Genomic DNA, 20,528 nt, shown 5'->3' with positions numbered 1-20,528 from the left:
CACACATTTCATTACTACCTACCAAGGCTTTATTATCTCTCATAAAGGAAGCTGGATTATCACTGATCACAGAAACAACAGGTCACGTTAATTCCACTGCATCTTTCAACCCCTCTTCTACTGAATGTTTTTGAATAACAACCACATGGAAGTGAAACAGACTGATATGACTTCCTCCCTCCTCTTGCTCCCATTACCAGCAGTGCAATAGCGAGGAAACTAGAAAAGAACTTGAATGACCCACAAAATGACCATTACCCCTGAATAAAAAATAAAAATAAAAATAAATAAAAAATAAAAAAAAAAACCCAACTTGGTTATATTTGTTGGGAAGTGAGAGATTTGTATATTTCACAACAGACTCCATTTTGGTGAGGTGGAATATTATAGAGAGGTGTGGATTCTGCTTTCCCTATTACTGGTATGCAGCCCCTTAGCCTAAGCCAGTAATTTCCATTGGATTGGGGATCAGCCTGGGTTCAAATCTTGGCTCCATCACTTTATTGGACAAACCACTGAAATCCAGTTTCATCTTTCGTGTAATAACATATGAGCACTGGAATTTATTTTGAGAAATAGACAATGTAGTGTATACACAGTGCTTCTTTAGTACCAAGAGCACGTATCCAGAATTTGCTGTATTCCAGACACATATTTTTAACTCATTTAATCCTCATAACAGCTCTATAAAGTAGATGCTGTTGCTGCAACATTTTCCAGGTAGGGTGTAGCACCTGGGCCAAGTCTGTGAACCTCCCAGTTACTTCTCTTTCCCTTTTCCTTTAGGAACATGATTTCCTACCTATGACGTGAGCCAGGTTAGGTTCAAGTGGTACCTAAGGTAACTAACTACTACCGTCTTTAACATTATCTGATTCATTAGTCCTTGACAGTATGGCAAGGATGCATTTTGGTGATGTTTCATATAGTTCTAAAGGTGAGAGTCACTGTATATTCCAATCCATTTAGTTGAGTTTAGATAAAAGGATACCTGATCATTTTCTTCAAAAATCAGCCCATTGAGAAGTTGTATTTACTTTTTCTTATTGGAGTTAATTTTTATTATTGGATTTGAGAAATCAGGTGCTTTATTGGGAGGGCAGAGCAGGTAAGTAAATAATGCAGGCTGATTTGGTACAGTAGAAGGTGGTGGGGAGTGTAGCAAAGATAGTAACTGTCTTCTGATTCTTTGCTACTTCATGCCTCAGTAGAGTGCAAGCTTTAGAATGATGAGAATCACCTGGATGGCTTGTCAAAGGATAGATTAATTGGTCCTATCCCCAGAGTTTCAGGTTCAGGGGGTCTAGAAATGTGCATTTCTAACAAGCTCCCAGGGAATGTTGAGTGCTAGCCCAGGAACCACATTTTGAGAGTCACTGCCCTGCAGGAATGTGGAACTAGCATTGCCAGGTTTTCCAATATTTCATGAGAATTCCTCTATTGCTTGAGGATTATGGCTTTTTCAAGGTATTTTTTGGTTCTCCAGACGTTTCACTACTAAGAAACACTCAGATCATACAATGATTAGGCAAAAAATAGTAGGAAAGAACATTAAGTCAATCTCTTGCATAATTTAAATCTACTCTTTAAGTATTGGCAGTGTATTTAAAAGTTTTTAAAAGACTGCGTTGGCCACCGCTGAGCCAAAATAAACATGTCTGTTAGCTCAATTCAGTTTGGAGATTAGCAGTTTGCAACCTCTGCCTTAAATGCTAGGAAGAAATAATGGATGAAAATAAAAGAATTATGTTTTTTGAATTTTTCTGCATTTAAAAAATTACGAAAAACACTGGCCGAATATTTTTAAAGCTAGCCCAGAAGCTAGTCCAGAAATGTGCTTTCCTTTTATAACCTAAAAGGGAAATCCATAAACTGTTAGAATTAACAGATTGTTCCCTTGGTTAAGCATGCAGAGCCTGTCTGTTACGGTCACTGAATCAGCCTATCAGCTGGTGGCAGGCATGGTTTGTGTGAATGGTCCTAGCAGGACAGTGCTTCTGTGCATCTTTACCATATTGTCCCTGTGGTACACTGCAGACATTTTTCCTCTTCTTTCCACCTACTTCCAACTTACCTTCTTTCCTGGTCTTACCCTACTCTTTGTTTTTAGCTTTCTTTGTGCCTTTTACCACTTCCATTTGCTTTGTGAACACTTCTGTCTGTCTTTAAAGGCAGTAAAGACTAGTAATCATAATAACAGCAAATATTTTTTGACTGCTTATGCTCTACCAGGTACTGTTTTAGGCTCTTAACAAATTTAATATTCATAACAATCCCACAAGATAGAAAATGGTACTATCCCCATTTAAAAGACAAGGTAAGGCACAGAGAGGTTATGTAACTTGTCTGAGATCACACAGTTAATAACAGGCAGAGGCCAAACTTGAACCTAGGATATCTGGCAGCAGGACCCAAGCCCACAACCACTAGACTACCTCTACAATAAGAAACCTCTGCTTTCAGCCCCTTTTTTTCCCCCTGCAGAACCTGGCTGGACATGTGGGGAGGCTTAGCACATACCAGCTTATAATGGAAACAGTCATTTCCATTTTCCTTCCATATTCAAGTGGTATGTCAGGCTTATCAAACCTTTGTCTCAATAAAAATGTGATTGCATGCAGGCTGAGACAAAGATTACTGCTCTTTGAAATTTCTGGAGTTGCCTGATGACACTCATGTAGGATTTATTTGATCAAAAGCTTTACTTGATTTGGCCTTTCAATAATAATCATGTTGGTCAATAGCAGAGCATGTACTCAACAAAAAGTTTCAGGCATCACTGCATTTAGAACCCAGTAAACTAGCACGGTTCAACAGAAATATGCTAACCACAAATGTGAGTTACACATCTAACTTTAAATTTTCTAGCAGTTCCTTTTTTTTTTTTTTTTTTTGAAATGGAGTCTCACTCTGTCTCCCAGGCTGGAGTGCAGTGGTGTGATCTCGGCTCATTGCAACCTCCGCCTCCCTGGTTCAGGCGATTGTCCTGCCTTAGCCTCCCAGCTAACTACAGGCACGTGCTACCACACCCGGCTATTTTTTCGTACTTTTAGTAGAGATGGGGTTTCACCGTGTTAGCCAGGATGGTCTCAATCTCTTGACCTCATGATCTGCCCACCTCAACCTCCCAAAGTGCTGGGATTACAGGCTTTTAAAAAGAAACAAATGAAGTTAATTTTACTAATAAACATTATCTACTGCAATATCAAAAATTATTTCAACAATTAATATAAAACTATTGAGATATTTTTACATAGTAATTTCATAGTCTTCAAAATTTGATGTTAACTTTCATACTTCTAACACATCTCAGTTTGAATGAGCCACATTTCAAGTGCTCAATAGCTATATGGCTAGTGGCTACTGTAGTGGACAGAACAGCACTGGATCAAAGAGATGTGAGAATTTACAGCCGAGCAACACCGGCAGAGAACCCCGAAATGTCAAGTGCAAACACACATGGAACGAGAGGCAGAAATGATTCAAGAAAACGTCAGGACACAATTGTTTTAAGGGAATTGATTTTCAAGGAAGATAATGGGAAAACTTGGGGAAATTTTGCTAATTGGTAGAAATTTCAGTTGAAAAAATTTGTGTGCATATATAGTCTTTACTAGTTTATTTAGTTGAATTAACATTTATTTGAACCTAGAAAAAGAACCGCACATACTACGGTAGAGGATGTCAGATGATAATAAGAGAGAACTTTGGAATTATTTGAAGACAAGAGTTATTCCATTTGAGTGACTTAAGCTTCTTGACCTCTAGACCCTGGTTTTCTAGATCAGAAAGTCATAAATTTAAAAATCATATTTCTTTTCTTTTCTTTTCTTTTTTTTTTAAACTCAAAAAAGAGAGTGTGTGGCTTTAGTTCCCATAGAGCTTCAGGTTCAGATGGTGCAAATGAAGCACTGGCTTTCTCAGCCTTGTTTTGGTAGCATAGGAAAACAAAACAAAACCCAGTGATAAGAGCAAGGAAGACTGGAGGATGTGATTATGAGTAAAACTTCTGAATGCATAATGTCAGCAGCACAAACTGTGTTCATTCTCCATGTTAGTTAATGGCTAATCTAGAGATTGTACTGCCATTTGCTGATAGAGCACAGTTTAAAATATTTTATCATTAATGTGACAGGGAGTTGGATAAAGAAAATGAAGCGTGATTATAAAATGCTAATTATCGTTCTCAAGTGCATATTGGGCACTCACGAATATTTGCAGCGTAATTTGCTTTATTTATTATTTCAGTTTGGTTATAAATGTTAATTCAATTGCAGATGGTATGTTGGCAATTTACAGAGCTATAAAGTTATTTGGAAATCCTAATATTTTCTACCAAAATGTTCCGTTAGTGATGGATGAGCTAAATTAAAAAACTCCTGCTCTTTAAATACATTAATTGGCAAGTAGGCTGTAGGGATTTCCAGATCCGTGCTGGCTATGTTAACTCCTTAAAGGAGGGAAAGACATGGTTTCTAATTTAGAGTAAGAATTCTCTTTATGAGAAAGAGCGAGGAGGAAAGAGTTCTCTTTTTCCAACCACCCTCGTAACGTTTCTTCAAGGCTGAGGTTTTCTTCGTGTCTTGGTTCATTGCAAAAGAGACGTGCTTGAAGCCACTTTTTCGGTACTACGTCAACAGTTTCTGAGACCATGATGTTGATAATTAGGGTGTATGTGCACATGTGTGCATCTGTGAGAGAGTGAGAAAGAGATCGTGTTTTCTCCAACCTCACCGATTACTACAAAATATACATATGTTTTAGCTAGGAGTTGTCAAATTATGGCCCATAGACTAAACCTGGTCTGCCGCCTGTTTTTGTATGGCCAAGAGCTAAGAATATTGTTTTACATTTTAAATGCTTGAAAAAAATTTTAGTTTTATAACATATGAAAATTATATGAAATTCAATGTCAGTGTTTATAAATAAAGTTTTCTTGGTACACAGCCAATCCATTCATTTCTGTGTTGTCTATGATTGCTTTCATTCTGTGATGGTAGAGTTGAGTATTTGCAGCTAAGTATTTGCTGGCCCACAGCTTAAAGAGTTTCTATTTGGCCCTTTATAGAAATCTGTCACCCCCTGGATGAGGCTATCTAAGGTGTAGTTTCAAAAATGGAAGCTTTAACATATGTTTTTTTTAACCTCAATTGCAATGTCTATGGAAACATAAGAATTTTGGAGAACAACTGGGTTTAAAACATGACTTTTCATTTTTGAAAGCTTGGAAGGTTATAAATATGAGTCTTAGCTTCCTTCATTTATAGTCATATTAATAATTGAAAGAAGTGATATTATATTACTAATGTAAAGAATTTTGTGTTTCACACACAGGCGATACACTCAAAACATTCTCTTTGCCTCCAAAATAAGGATAAAAGTAAAAATTATTTTCTTTTACTGCCAAATTAAAAACATAAACTAAGCTGTGTTCCTGGAATATTCTATTTGTGTTAACAATTAGGAATTGTACATAGAAGCACAGTACTGTCAGAAAATGTGGCTACCTTATATAACTCGTTTGGAAAAATGTCATTCTTTACTAAGAAATACTGTGCTTAATTAATTCTTGCTCCTAGGAGGTCAACTTGGGGCACTCATTATGGCCTTAATTGGTGATATAAATCCTCAGACCCCAGAGGGAAAACACATTGAGTGGTTAGTGGTCTCTGGCCTTTTGGGTGAGCGTGCACTGGTGCCAGCCTCATCTCAGAGAGTGACAGCTTCTGGTTTCATGGCTTCAGGTCTAGCCCCATTCATATTAGGTTTAAAGGCCAATGTGCAACAGCAAATAAATGCAATGACTTGTCCTGGTGTTTTGCATTAAACAGTGTGAGACAACCCACTACCTTCAGACTTGGAAAAATGTGTTTCTGTGAACTCCGGTTCTTTGTATTAAATTATATTCATTACACGGCCCATCTGGAGTCTCCTGCCAGGCCAAAACTCATCTTACAGACATTAGCAAAAGGAAGTTAAATGTAATTTTTTTTAATTGTATACTTTTCATTTCCATTTATTTTTTTCCCTTTTATTGGAGAAAGCAGATGGAAAGGAAAGCAGGATCCTCTCTCTCACTCTGGTTCCCTTCGGGAACAGAGGCAGAGCATTCCTGGCTGCTGCTCCTCTCACACGTTGGCTTGAGGTGATGATGGGGCTGTCTAGATTCCGGGGATAATTGCTGGAAAGGTCAGGAGTTCAATTTGAAGCTCACACTGGTTGGGTTGTGGAGTTTGGAGGGTAAGAACAGTGCAGTGGCTTACATTGGGCTTTCACTGAAGTGGGTTGCCACGAATTATATTTGACAGTGTGGAAATGAAACTCACAAATATCAGATATGATGCAGTTCAATTTTGTGTCTGGTTATTGACTTGAGTATTTTGCTGGGAGTTGTCTTTTTGCTGAATTTTGAGTCGAGGCCAAAAGGGTCCATATTTGGGAGACTGGGCTTTCTTCAGCTCGTTGCATCTTACCAAACCAGCCATGTCTCACAAAAGGTATAGAACTAAGGCTTATATTGGAGACATGATGAATGTGTGTTCCTTTAAAAAGACACATGGAAATCTCAAGTATCAGTGCTAGAAGGCATGTAGAGATCATTTCAGACTTGTGAAATGAAACTACAGAAATGACTCAACAGTTTGCCCAGAGTCTAAAGCCAATTAAAGGAAGACAGTAGACTAGCCCAGAGCCCTTTGGACTTCTGCTTGGGTAGAAGTAGAAGTCACTTCGGCCATCCTACAGCCCTGGCAGAGGATATTTGGCAAACGAAGTCACTCTCCCATGCAAACTTCCACCCATCCATGTGAGCAAATACTTACTGAATGCCAGGCAAGGTGCTGGATTTGGTGCCGAGGATACAAAAAGCTAGAGTTATGACAGGACTTCAACTTAAGAAACGACATCAGAACAATTCTGTAGTCATTAACTGTATATACCCTGCCATCATCTGCCACTTCACCCAAATGAATTCCTAAGTTGCTGAGTTTGGAAGGGTCTTTTAAATTTGGATAATGGTGAGGTACTTTTTGGCTGCATTCTGATATATCCAGTACATATGTGCATTTCCTGATGATGGGCTTTAGGGACAATGGGAGAAGGGCTAATTTTGAATTTCTAATAATGAATCCTTGTATCCCTATGTATAATTTTATTTCGATCAGTTTCCAATCACAGATTATTAATTTTATTACCTAAGTGTATTTTTCTTACTCTAAATGTTTTTCTTAGATTAGGACAAGGTTTGGATTAGGTCAGGTATACCTGTTGGTCCAATCCGGAGGGATTTACATTGCTTTACAACACACCTGTGACTTGGAGAGGAGAGAGAGGAAGGATGCTGAACAAGTTCCCCTGCTCAGTCACACACATTCTCTCCCTTTGTGCTGGGATGGTGATGTGAAGTGTCTGGTGTCCCTGATGCAGTCAGCTAACAGCTTCCTTAAGGAACCCGGCCCTGTGCTACCCCCAGTCGTGTTTGACACAGTAACAGACACACATTACAGATGTAAATAGCAACTCCAGGTTTTCCCTTCCGTGGCAGTGTGTTAAAGTTGTGTCCACTAAATGGGTTACTTTGGCTTTAAATAATAGACCCCATCGCTTCTCTGTTCCTCAGCGTGTGATGTGGTTTCACCTACCACTCTCCGCTTTCAACAAAGCAGATAAGGTATCAACACAATTAAAAGTGAAAAATAATCTGTCTGCTTTGCCGGTAGTGAATGCTTACAGAACACACACTGATACAATAGATTTTCAATAATTTATGTCCGGCACTTTTTTTTTTTTTTTCAATCTGTAAATGAGGACACCTAATGCGGAATGGCCGGCATGACACTCTATCCTTCCCCCATTAAGATAACAAGATGAGAGCCAATGATTCAGATCAGTGTATTTTTGGAGCTTTGCGCGGATAAAAATTAAAAATTAAAAGAGATGATGTTCTGAAATACTTTGGGTAAGCAAGCTCATAAAAGCCATTTGGAAACCTGAAATTACAGATTAATTCAGAATCTCCTTCTGAGGGGCTCCTAAAAGTCCTTTCTGTTTCCTTGGCAGGATGAAAGCATTACTTTTGTGTCACTGCCTGGTGCTTTCACGGGGTCTATTCTAATGCTCACTAAGGCGTCATGCTCTGTTCTAATGTGTCTCTTGTAGCCATCTTTGGTCTGAACCAAGTAAACTTCAGGTGATGTTGAAAACAAATAGGAATTAATATATGAAGCTCTGTATCTTCCCTCTATAGATATGTTAAATCTCAAGGTACCAGGATAATGTGATTCATGGCTTATTTTCCAGCCTGGAGCGAGTGGTTGGTCCAATCTGGAGGGATTTATTCAGCTGCTGTAACTATTATTGACAGTATGGGGAATTGGCCCCACAAATGCCCAAAGTCTAGGGACTGCTATCCTACAGAAACAAAACTGCTAAGCTGTTAGCAAAAGGTGGTTCAGATCTTTGGTGGTTAAACGTAGTTTAATCATGATTTATGCCCCCACCCCCGCCCCGCTCTTTTTCCTACACCTGCCTGTGAACATCTCATAATTATTCATTTGAGAAAACTCTGAATAAAAATATCAATCTTGAATATGTGTGTGTTCCAAGGAAGAAGGCCAGCCATGTCTAAGGAAATGTTCAGTCCTATTTCATCTAAGGAAAATGATTCCCAAATTTCATCCACAGGCAGATGCTCAGGAGAGACTGAAGTGCTTTTGGATGAGTTCAAAATAAACACTCCCTCCTAAGCCATCTCTTTTGTCCTTCTGGAGAAAACGAGCAGGGCAAATGACATTCCGTGGAATGATCACCTGAGGAAAGCAAAATTAGGTTGAAACAGCCCCAAAGCTCCTAGATGAGGCTTCCTGGCCCAGGGGCAGGATCTGACACCCCATCTTTTGGAGTGGGTTATAACATCAGGGACCACCATCCGTTAACAAGCCCATCCTGGGCAGCAGAAAGCTTTGTGGAGCCAGATGGGAAGTAGCCACTGAGGAGAAAAATGTAATTTTGATACAGGAAATAGAAGAAGAACAGTACAGCTTTTCACTCAAGATATATGTTTCTTCTGTCTAAAGCCAGCAATTTTGGAAAATGAAGCAAAGAGTTTAAAAATAAGGGCTCTGTCAGGGAAAATAAAACAGGTCTCCCTACATCCATTTGGCTGCCTTTAATTGAAAACTGGAGAACAATCTAACTAATTGGCAGGTACCTCTTTTATTATGGAGACTGTTTTTCCCCTTCTCTCCAGTGTAGTCAGAAGGCTGTTCCTCTTTTTATCAACTAAAGTCAGGTATGAAATGGAAAAGCAGAGAGGTAACACTTAAAAAATTAATTGTGTCTGTTCTGCTCAATGTTCTCCTACAACACAACTTCAGAAAGTGCAAAACTTAAGGTCTCTGAAACAGCAGCAGCTCCAGGAGTGTATTTTCATATAGCACGGTGCTTAGGTGGAAGCTATAATGTGCTAATTGCAGACAAGTTCATGTTGTTTAAAAGAACTTTTTCTTTTGCATTGGGGACCTATTTAATTTCAAATCTTGGCACCGTGCTGACATAATATAGCTACTTTAATTTTAAGGATCAAGAAAGAGGAGCCTGTGGGTGAAATTTGAGCCTATTTTTTTTTGCTAATTTGGAATAAGAAAGAGGGGAATTTGGGATAAATCATTAAGTTAACGTTGCTGCCTGAATTTATTATATTAGAGTTTCACCAATGAAAATATCACTTCCTTTTTCCTTTCCTTGCATATAAAGTATTTTGGTTTAAATTTAGGTTTCTTTGCTGATCTTTCTTTTCTTCCCTTTCCTTCTACATGGCATATCCATATGATATTATTTTTTAATTATAAAAGTTGCACTACTCCATGACAAAAAAGATTGTTACATCCCTGCCTGCAAAGGACTCCTGTTTTGAAGGAGAAAGAGACACAAAGATCAATTGTTGCACTGTTGTAGAGTGAGTGGTTCAACAGCATATGCTGGTCGTGGGGGCTTGGTGGGAGCCTGACCCCTCTTGGGGGCTGTATCTTGGAGCATGAGCAGTCCTGAGCCAAAGGACAAGGCGAGGAAGGGACTTTCCAGTCACAGGGCCTGTGGAAAGGCACCGAGCAGGGAGAGAACACTCTAGGTTTGGGGGACCTGGGTAAGCATGACTGGACAAAGGCATGAGCAACTTTGAGGGGCAGGTGGACTTTAAACCATTTCATCGCTGATCTCGGTGTGTAGAGGTCGATACTCTTAGCATTATCAGGCATCAGCCTGGACTCACCACAGCTTTTCCATACAGGGACAGAATCCATTTTGAGAGCTGGAGCTTAAGTAATATTTTCTCAATAAACTTCGTGAGATTTTTGCACTGTCAGAGCAGTGTCTGCGGTGAAGAGAAGCAGAAGGCTACATCCAATAAATCCCTGTTATTTTTCAGTTGTCAGACTTGACTTCAATGTAAATACCTGACTAGCTTTCCTTCTCCCATTCTCATATACTCTATGATTTTTTCCTTTTTATTCCAGGGTCAGGATGGAACCATGTATAAGTGAGAAAAATTCCAGTGAGAAGATCCCAACATGGCCCTGAAAATTAAATAGACTTGGGAAAAATGCACCAAGTTATAGACAAGCATTTATTTTTCTGTACTAATTTAGGTCCTTAACATCATAAAGCAATACAAGTACCTCATAATTATTTGGGTCTGCGAGAGACCTTTGAATTATGCAATATGCAGCATTGCCATGGTGATGTGCCTTGCCGTCAACCAGCATGTTATGATAGAGCCATATCCTGGTTTTGTTAATGGCAAAATGTTGCATACCAAACTTCCAAAAGAGATTTTAAAATTCATGCTCTTTGGTAAAGAGTTTCAATATATTTGAGCATGTTTTGGTTCTCTCTCCTTCTGCTTACTGTTTTTTCCCCCCTTTTCAGTACGGATAAGAAAATTTAATCTGGGTTCAGATGAGATTTAGTAATTAATGTGCAAAGCAGCTGGGGTCCACCAACTCCTGGGCTGTAGCTGAGCAACTATTTTGTTGCTTTTTTTTTTTTTTTTTTTTTCAATAAAATAATTGAAAATTTAAAAACTTAAAATTCATTGGCTTCTTGCCCTGTTATACTTAGAGTAATCCTGATAATAGATTGGTAACTATGGATTTCACCAAGGAAGGGCACAAAATAACTGACCCAAGTAATTTAGAAAACAGATGTCTTTAGTTGGTTCAAATTCTCAAGACCAGATTTAAAGAAAGCATGTGGAGAAGAGCGAAATCTTCCGTTTTAGAGGCTTCGTTTCCTCCTGTCATACAGTTTTTCCTCCTGCCACATCTTAATTCAAATTCTTGAGAAGAGATAAAGTAGCTCCCAAGATATCATATTTATGATATTTAGCCTACTGCACAGAAATTCCTTTGGATAACTACTCAACCTCATACTCTTTCCCTTCTTTCTAAGTCACCTTTATTTTGGTGGCTCCCAATAGTGATCAGAGACACTTAGGGGATTTATGGTGAGCTTTTAGATATCCTCTTGAAACCGTGCCTAGATATGTGTGCTATTTCGAAGGAAATTTATCCAATTTCAAAGAAGTTCTTTGTGTTCTCTTGGCTTCTCCCACTCCCCCTGCACCCCCACCCCCAAGTCCCTTCTACACTAGAGAAATAAAGCCCAGTAGCAAAACATAAAAGCCCTCCTGAAAGGTTTTTCTTTCTAGCTCTTACTCAGGTCGTGGATTTTCTCAGAGGCATCCCAAGGGAATCCTGTGGGAGAATGAGTGTGCTTGCAGTGAACTACTTAATTCTGTCCGATCTACAGTCTTTAAAGTAGACGTTAGGTCAACCAGAAGAGAAGACAGACTATCCAAGACTGCCACGTCCTCATAAAGGAAAAAGAGGTGGAACACTTTTGCTGTAGATGGTATTCTATAGCCTGGACTGACTACATAATTTGCAGGACTTTTTGCAAAATGAAAATGCTTATCTCTTATTCAAAAATTATTTAGGGCTGAGCGCGGTGCCTCATACCTGTAATCCCAACACTGTGGGAGACCAAAGCAGGCAAATCACTCGGGGCCAGGAGTTCAAGTCCAGCCTGGCCAACATGGTGAAACCCTGTCTGTACTAAAATTACAAAAATTAGCCAGGCATGGTGGCAGGTGCCTGCGATCCTAGCTACTCGGAAGGCTGAGGCACAAGCATCGCTTGAACCCAAGAAGCGGAGGTTGCAGCGAGCCAAGATTGTACCACTGTACTCCAGCCTGGGCAACAAAGTGAGACTCTGTCTCAAAAATAAAAAAAAAAATAAAATTATTTTGAATTTTAGGACAGTGACAGCAGAGCAGTAAACCAAGCTCCGGGCCCTTAGATGCAAGGTCCTGAGGGACTGCATAGTCACATGCCCTGCCCAGAACACAGTTCTTCACTTTTCGAAGACAGTTTAGCAGTGTTTACTTGCCTTATGAAACTTGCTCCCTGAAAATTTTGTTTTGAGATAGTTGATCATAAAACCTGGTGGACTTGCTGCCTACCAATTAAAGTGGGGTTCTGATAATCAGACCTATATGATACCTGGTCATTTAAAACAATATGTTATCCAAGGTCATGTTTTGGAAATAGAAAAAGATATATTTTCACCTAAATTAAAGGACATTTTATCCAACTGAGTAATCTCTCCTTACTACTGGTTTCCAGTTTACGTTACCTAGTAACATTTCTTCCCTGGCTCGTGTTCCTCTAAAATAAAGAACATTGTGAACTGAATACATTGGCTTCATGCCCTTCGTGGGACATCATAGACTTTGGAAGCTTAGACCTTGATGTCTGATGATGTGAGTTCAGGTTCTCAGTTAAGAACATGGGCCACCTTTTCATTGGTATTCTCAGGGAGTTTTAATTAATTGGGGATTAAAAGGATTGAGAGCTGTTGTCTCTGGATCTAACAGAGGTTCAGCTGTCAAGGGTTCACTTGACAAAATCCAGGAAAATACTATAATCATATTCTTCTCGAAAGATTTGCCTTCACAGTGATGATGTTTTGATAAATCTGTAATCTCTGCCTTTTTTAGGACATTTTTCTATGCATATTTCCAAAATTCAGGCTTTCTTTTCTAATGGTAAGAGTAAGTGTGCTGAGGAAGCTTCTAGACCAAGGGAATTGAAAGGAGACCTTTAGGCCTAAAATACATGGTCAAGTTCTCTGAAAGGCCAGAAGATACCCTCCAAGTTAGCAGGCAAGAGGTGCTTATAGACTAACAGACCTTATAGAAGCCATGGCTACACCTTTACTAAATCCCCAGCACTGGAACCGTGTCCTGGTGGGGATTTATTACCTTTTTTTAAAAAAAAACAAAAACAAACAACTCTGAGCTTTTGCCCTTGAGACAACTCAGCTTTCTTGTTTGGAGTATGGATTTGGTCTTTTTCTTTTTTGTGTCCTGGATTTTGGCCCCCTGTAACTTAACTTGTTCAGAGTTCTTTTCATTACATTTATGTCCACCCTCCCTGCACAGAAGGAAACTCGCTGTCATCAAAATAATAGGCTGTTTTTCTACTTTCTCCCTCCCTCTCACCCATTGTCTTTCAGTGGGGTGAAAAGGTCTTCACTTTTCTCTTTCTCGCCCCAAATTTTGCTATTAATAACTTCTCAGACGTTGTCACGCACAGACTTCCACTCACTCCGGAGGGTGTTTTTTGTTTGTTTAAGGCAACGTGTTTCCTGGTTTAAAAACCATGTTTCCCAGAGTAGCTGTGATGGGATTATTCCACACTCACCTCCTACTGGCAGCATTTACTACTGGCTGGAAATGAGCATTACTGGCAGCTTTCTGCTGGCCTGGGGTCACACTGCACAGAGTTCCAGCCTGCTGCATGGCTGAATGACTACCTGGTCTGGTCATTTGGTTACTTTTTTATTCAGATGAGGTTAGAATCTTTTAATGACTGAGGAAAATATGACTAAGTAATGCTTTTCTTTCTTTTGCTCTAGAAGGAGAAATTATTCTTTTGAACTTTGCATGGGATAGAAATTAACTCTGCAATAACCCTGCTCACATAGATGTACTTTCCACACCACTTTTTGGATGGATTCCCCTGATCCAATGCTTTTTACAACTAAATATAGTGCCAAATTGCCTTAAAAAAATTTTTTTTAATCTTTTACTTAGTTCCTTTGTTCAAACAATCCTGACACATTCCACACGTTAAACCTGATGTCAATGGCTCTAAGGCTAAAAAATAACTTCCATTCAAAACACCACAGTATGAATTCTCACAAGCAAATGTGTGATTAAATATGAGTCAGCAGATTACACTGTTATTTTAGAAAGCAAGGATTCTTGGACTACATTCCTGCCTAGACCCAAGGGCAGACTCAGGGTATTAGGTATTTGTATTGATTCCCAGAGCTCAATATCTGCTTCAGATAGATACGTGACGAAGTCAATGAATCACAGCTTCCTGGCCAATCCTGGCAGAATATAATTCAGCCCTCTACTGCACAGACAAGTACAGTGTCTCTCTAGTAAACACTTGGCACGGCCTTTAAGATCTTCCCCGGTTTAAACATGAGCCCCCTCTTCCAGCTGTATCTTACACCTCCCCCGCCAATCATTTACATCTCTGCCAATGTGGACCACTGGCTGTTCCCTGCACTTTCTTACTCCTGACCTCTGTTGCTTACCCATAATATTCTTGGGGGAAAGCCTGCCTTTCCAATTCTATTTTTTCACTAGAGCTGAGATCAAGTGCCAGTTTTCCTCCCTTCTAACTCCTTTGAATTCCTAAGGCCTTTATTTGCTCAATAAATAGTTTATGTGTCTACAATATGTGGATCAGGCACTACAGTGGACACTTTTTCACTTTCTGCTTCCATAAAAGTTCTTATCACACTGCTTGGTGGCATCTTACATAGTGTTCACTTGACTTATTGTTTCTTCTATACTGAGAAAGGACAGGAACCACCTATGTATGCTCCAAGAAAGCTTACCACATCTATTCTAATTGGCATTGAGTGAATGAATCAAAAAGTGAACAATTAAATATAGAGATGGCCTTTGGTATCATGAAGTTGTCCATCCCCAAGAGCCTATATTGTTTAGAGTTGGACACTGCCCTATACTATTTGGGGTTCTTTAATTTAAACATAGAATGTATATGGGAAATTGTTCAGAAAAAAGCTTTGAGGAAAGAAGTTTTGTCAATAACAGTAGCTGCTATTCATTGGATGGCTGCTATGTGGCCAGATTGTGCTAACACTTTGCATGCATTCCCTCTTTAGATACACACAGTTCTCTCATGAGGTACTTTGTCATTCTTTTTTTTTTTTTTTTACAGATGAGGAAATTGAGGTCTTAATATAACTCACTCAGGGTCATACAGATAGTAAGTGGCCGAGTCACAGTTCAAATCCACGTGTGCCTGAACTAGACAATTCACTAGACCAGTATCTAAACCAACAGAAATCATCCCCTGTGGAAGATAGTGGAGATTATTGTGTGTGATAACATCTGAGAATTAGAAGGTGAAACAGGGTTCATGTGCAGAGAAAAAAAAAAAAATCTAGAGCAACAATTTGAGGGTATCAGAGGAGGGAAGATGGCCTAACCCAATTCCATATCAAAATATGCAGGAATGCAGGGAGATGAGCCACTTTTCTCCATATCCTTTCTTGATTTGTGATTTAAGATGAGTCCATCAAGAAAGTTATACATTTTATGTATAGGATATTTAGGTATAAAAAAGACAGTTATCCCTCCTTTTGATTTTTGCTTCTTTCTGCACTGTAGATAATAGGGATGGCTGGGAACAGTGGTACTTCATACCCTCAGGGAGACAGAAGTAATCTGAGTCAGATATGGGCGTTCCATAGTTACTGCTAATACATGAACCAAATGACTCTAATGCATGTATAGCCTTCTCCACCATGTGAGTTTTTCTTTTTCCTTTTTGGTTGTACCTCAGTTCTTTGGTAACAGCAGTCAAAGGGCATGAGGTAGGAAAGTTGAAAAATCCACAGTTAGAAAATGCTTGACTCAGTTTGTAACATAGATCTGTCTTTCCGATCTCGGTAATTGGTGTTCATTGTGTTAATGGCTTTAACTATTATAAACAACAGACGTCATGACTAATCAAACCATGGTTAATAAAGAAAAGTCATAATTAACCAACAAAAATTAGGATTAAGCAACAGAATTCATTATTAAGCAACAAAACTCATGTTTGACCGACAGAATTCATGATTAGCCAGCAGAAGCTATGATGTAAAACAAAAGTCATAGTCAACGTGCACAAGTCACAGTTTTAGCCAACAGAGGCCCTGACTGACCTGATTCCAACTCAAATCAGTGGGTCTGCTACTAACAGCTGAGAAATCTTACTGTTTAATTTCTTAAATACAGATGATATCATCCTCAAGGAATACATTTAAGAAACTAAGGTATAATTCAAGACGGGGTTACTCTGGCTCTGGTTATAGCTAGGACTTCATCAACAATTACAATTACGATTACAGTTACAATTACAATTGACTAACAATTGTTAGTCAACAATTATTAATTGAGTATCTTCTGTGTGTCAAGTTCTGTCCCAGCCCCGAGCTATTCAGCTGGTGTGTCCCAACAAAATTTATTAGGTGTTGCAAAATTGAAACACGTTTCTGCCTGGCCATTGCCTTGGGTCTTCCCTCCCTCCATCCAGCTGTACTGACTTAGTTCCAGGGAGGTCATATTTGGCACTGCCTGGAGGCCACCTTGGGTCCACCAAGTTGTCAGCTCAGGTTCCTAGGAACCAGTCTTTATACCTATCCTACTTCCCTGTCAGGGAGACATGGGTATCAGCAAGGAAGATGGCACACTTGGTGGCACTGTGACACCTTAATGGAGAAATGCACAATGCCTATTGGGCTCCCTGAGGCTGTGGCCACCAGCCACAGATTGGCATTCCTGTCTACAAGCAGACAGTACTATTGTTTAAGACTTTAAGTATCACCCTTGAATAGGTATAACATGGAAGGAAAAGCAAAATACCATGGTTGCCTAGGAGAGGAAGCATCCATGTAGGCTTAGATCAGTCAGAGAAGGCTTCCTGGCCAAGGTGACCTCATAGAATTTTCCTGGGTTTACTGAGAAAAGGAAGTTCCCAGAAAATGAAAGAGTAAAATTATGGTGTCAGCAGTTCCAGACTTGATAGCAGAGAACCAGGTGGTGTTTTTTTGTTTGTTTGCTTGCTTTCCGAGATGGAGTTTCACTCTTGTTGCCCAAGCTGGAGTGCAATGGCACAATCTCAGATCACTGCAACCTCTGCCTCCCGAGTTCAGGCGATTCTCCTGCCTCAGCCTCCTGAGTAGCTGGGATTACAGGAATGCACCACTACACCTGGCTAATTTTGTATTTTGAGTAGAGACGGGGTTTCTCCATGTTGGTCAGGCTGGTCTCGAACTCCCAACCCTCAGGTGATCCACTCGCCTTAGCCTCCCGAAGTGCTGGGATTACAGGCGTGAGCCACCGCGCCTGGCCGAAAACCAGATCTTAAGACTTCTAGCCACAATCACTTGGGATAGTATTGAAACATTCCAACTTCAGTCCAGCACAGATACCTGCCTGAGGTGCCTGAGGTGCCTGAGGTACCTGCACTGAGGTGCTGCGATGACTCAGTTCTAAGATAAATATAAAAGCCCTCATGATGGTGTCCTTTAAGCCCCAGGCTGGTTTCCAGAAGTTGCTATTCTTGCCCATGCAGGTGGATGGTCTCTCTTCCCTTAGTCTGCAAATACCACCTCTTCTTTCGCCAATTTCTTTGCCCACAGAAACTCCCCAAGTCTCACTCTCTAGCTACCCAACTCATCTCTTCCTGGTGTTATGACACACTTGGAATCCCAGAAATTTGTGACTAGAGAGGACCTTACAAGTAAACTGCCCAACCCCTCATTCAGGGAAAGAGAGAGCTTAGTCCCACATGGTTGTGACTCGCTCAAGGCCTCTCAGTGACCATGAGGAGATTGCAGCCCAGGCGTTCAACTCCTAATCCAGGGCTGGACCTGTCCTACCTCTGCTCTCTCCTCTCAGGTTGCTCCTCCAAATGGGACTGAATTCATCCTCTGTACATGCTCAACTTTTGAATCTCCTCTCCTCCAGATGTGTGTACCCATCCCTTGGCGTCAATAACTATCCCAAACTTTGTCGCAAAGTTTGAGGGGTCTAATTTTAGGTGGGGCAGATCCATGGCTTTAAATCAGTCACATAAGAAGAAGCTTATTTTTTTCTCTGAATTCCTCAAACAGAAAATCTTGAGTCAGTGCTGATGTGTGTCTCATGCTTGCCAAGCTCCCTTTTCAGCAAGAAGTGAGGAGGGCTGGGGCTCCTGGCCTGCAGCAGACACAGTGCCTAGTAGGAGTGAAATGACATCTGATTATTGTATTGTTTGCATTTCTCTTATTTCATGAGTACCTTCTAATATTGAGAGTTGATCTGGTTTTCCAAGTAAGCCAGAGAGAAATGGTTTCCACTTTAAATAGTGTTAAAAGGAGGAGTCAACCTCAATTGAAATCTTAGCTAAGTAAACTTTAGGTGTATGAGGATATCTGCCCTCACCCACCACATACACTGAGTCCTCAAAGCAGTGATCCAGAAGGGAGTGAGGTTAATATAACAATTCGTAATACCAATGAAGGAGGAGGAAAATTTGTACGATGCAAACTTCTCTTTGGCGCGGAGGGCATGTCTGTTTACTCAACCCATGTATAAAAATACCTCATAGCATATATTTTAGTCAGCAAGTGTTCTAGCATGGTGGAAATGATTTACTGAAACTTAGACCTTCTCCTGAAATCCAGCCAAAAATCTGATTTGGAAAACCAAGAAGTCCTATTTAGTTTCTGCCGTCATTGTTACTGAACCACACTGACTGGGTAATTAGTGACATATAAAGTTCTTTAATTCTCTAGTCTTCCTTCATTTGAGCATCATGAGATTGTTTTTCTCTCCTTCCCGGTCACTCACTAAGTGTTTGCTGAACTGAGTATTTGGTTTTTAATAAATGGAGGGGGTCACCTTTGTCCCTGTCTCATTTTCTTCCCACGTGTGTAAAGGACCGTGTCTTCCATTGTGTCAGTGTTTCTCGGCAGAAGAGCGATGGAGGTTTCTGTAAACTGAGTTTCTACATCTGGCAACAGAAGGTGGCCCGCAGTTATATTTTTTGTAGGGAAAGATACGGTTTTAGGTGACCACTCTGCACAGATTCTGGGAGGATTTCACAGTATTTGTAACCTGTTATTTTAGATTCTAAGCATATTTGTAGCTCCAGAGGCACAAAAATAAGCTGTGTTTTCTTGGAAAATGTGTGTATCTGGGATATGTGACAGGAGTTGCAACCTTAAACAAGATTTCCAGGTGCTTACAGTTGAACCATGCCAGTAAAAATATGCTTATTTAGACATTAAAATCCTAGGGTGCCCACGTAAGTATCCTAAACAATGTGTGTTACACAAGCATTCTTTGCTAATGTGCTTTAGCTTTGTGTGTTCTTAGCTCTGGCTCCCACAGTGTGAATGTACTGCAGGAAAGTTGAACTCAGACGATGGGTCTTAGTTTCTGTTCAACGCATTCGATGGTATGTTTCTTACATTCAAGAGAGTAGTTTCTAGTGTTGATGTAAACCACATCACAACTGGCAAGGTAGACTTCGTCACTCCTAATACTCATAGCGACGTGGAAGTTTTTCTTAGGCATTTAGAAGACAGAAAAGGCAGCAGGTATATCCTTCATCTGTGTATTCGGCAAGCATCACTTGATCATCCATTGTCTGCAAAGCTGTATGTAGAAACAGGGAAGACAAAGAGGAAGTTGGGGACCCTTGCTTCTGGAGCCTGAAGTCTGCTTTATTTTGTCAGTGTTTCACAGAAAATCAGGGTAAATTGCTTCTTTTGTCAAAATGTGATTTTCAAAAAGTTAAAAAGCAAAAAACTCATTCAAGTATTTAGTAAGCACATGCCAAAAATTTATTTAACTCATTGATGAAGGGAATAGTGGGATGACCAAGCTGGTTTAAAGGAAGATAGGAGAAAGATATTCAGGTAGATAGAAAACAAGAGAGAAAGGAGTGAAGGAAAAGAGAATACCAGAATAAGATTGCAAAGTTAGATAGAAAATGGTTCATTTCCTACAGGGCAATAAAACAATAATATTTGGGGTTATTGTTCATCTGGTCAGAAATGTTTTGCACCTATACTAGATAAAAAATTATGTGTAATTTACTAGTTTTCTACAGTCTGTAGAGAATCTGAGTCCAATCAATAGTAAATAGTAAGTCAAACAAAGTTACATTTCCTGTGAGTGTTAGATGACACTTAGGTGGGCTTGTCAGTCAATGCTGTAGTACATTACTACCCAATAGAGCTTTCTGCAATGATGAAAATATGCTATATATGTGGTGTTTAATATGGTAGCTATGGGCCAGATATGGCTATTGACCATTTGAAATGTAGCTAATGTAACTAAGGAACTGAATTCTTAATTTTATTTACTTTTCATTAATTTTGATTTAAGT

General features: G+C 39.8%; 1 protein-coding gene across 2 annotated transcripts in view; it reads left to right on the top strand.

The window, feature by feature from the left end:
- Positions 1 to 20,528, top strand: part of RARB (retinoic acid receptor beta) — a 254,988-nt gene that overhangs the window by 136,862 nt on the left and 97,598 nt on the right. The window lies entirely within an intron of this gene.

This window comes from Piliocolobus tephrosceles, chromosome 2 (assembly GCF_002776525.5).
Source record: "Piliocolobus tephrosceles isolate RC106 chromosome 2, ASM277652v3, whole genome shotgun sequence".
Classification (NCBI taxonomy): Eukaryota; Metazoa; Chordata; class Mammalia; order Primates; family Cercopithecidae; genus Piliocolobus; species Piliocolobus tephrosceles.
Note: the sequence above shows the minus strand (reverse complement) of the source record. Positions and strands in the feature narration are given on the sequence as shown.